The sequence below is a fragment of the Nicotiana tabacum genome, chromosome 12 (assembly GCF_000715075.1).
Source record: "Nicotiana tabacum cultivar K326 chromosome 12, ASM71507v2, whole genome shotgun sequence".
NCBI classification, from domain to species: domain Eukaryota; kingdom Viridiplantae; phylum Streptophyta; class Magnoliopsida; order Solanales; family Solanaceae; genus Nicotiana; species Nicotiana tabacum.
Window position 1 is genome coordinate 107,320,593 of NC_134091.1, and position 1,312 is coordinate 107,321,904.

The window sequence follows — 1,312 nt, forward strand, 5'->3', positions numbered from 1 at the left end:
AGCTGCTCGAACTTCCTGCACAGCTCCTCTCTCCGAGACTGAGGCACGAACTTCTCTAGGAATAGATCGGAGAACTGCTGTCAGGTAAGGGGTGTTGCACCGACCAACCCACATCTCTCGTAAGCCTCCCACCATCTGAAGGCAGCCCCAGAAACAAAAAAGTAATGAATGAGACCCCACTGGTCTCTAGAATACCCGTTGTCCGAAGCATCCGTTGGCACTTATCCAGAAAATCCTGAGCATCCTCTGACTCTGTACCGCTAAAAGATGGAGGTTGAAACCTCTCAAATCTCTCAAGTCTTTTCTGCTCATCATCTGCCATAAGAGGAACTACCGGGGCCTTAGCAGCTGCAGCCGGCTGGGCTGATAGTGCCCCCGGTATCTGAAGTCCATGTACTACCTGGTCTGGAGTATGGGCAACAGGGGTATGAGTACCTCCCCTGGCCTGAAAAGTGGCAGGTGCGGGCTGAGCCGAAACCACCTGATCCAGACGAGTGCAAGCTGCCAATATCTGGGCCAAAGTCTCTTGAAGGCCTGGAATCTCAATGGGCACAGCTGGAGCCTGAGTTGATCTTGTCGGCTCAGCTATATCTAGAATCTGCTCCTAAGTTGGAGCAACTGGTGGTACTACAGGTGCTGGTCCAACTGTGGTATGAGCTACACCTCGACCTCTACCTCGACCCCGGCCTCTACCACGACCCCGACCTCTCGCGTCCCTAACTGGTGGCACTAGTGGCTGACCATATGATCTGGTAGTACGTGTCCTTACCATCTGTGAGAGAATAGATTAACAGAAATTTAGTTTATGGAATCAGCAAATTCGCACGACAGAATACAAGAAAGTAAAATATTTCCTAAGGGTTCTGCAAGACTCTACTAAACCTGCTCATGACTCGTGAGACCTATGTAACCTAGACTCTGATACCAACTTGTCACGACCCAAAATCCCAACCTGTCCTGATGGCGCCTATCTCGATATTAGGCAAGATGATAATCTCAATAAAACATAATTTCTCTTAAGTTTAAAATATAATAATTAAATACAATACAAAATCCTACAAAGACTGATACGAACACTCCCCAAAACCTGGTGTCACTGAGTACATGAGCATCTAATATGAATTCAAGTCTAAAAAATACGGTCTATAATAGTCTAAGACCAAATACAGTAAACAAAGAGATAGGGGAAAGAGAGACAAGGTCTCCGAAACACGGCAACTACCTCTGAATCTCCAGAAAATTAACTGTGCGAGAAAATCAAATGTGCGAGGTGTCCAGAAGCACCTGGATCTGCACAGGAAGTGCAAGGTGT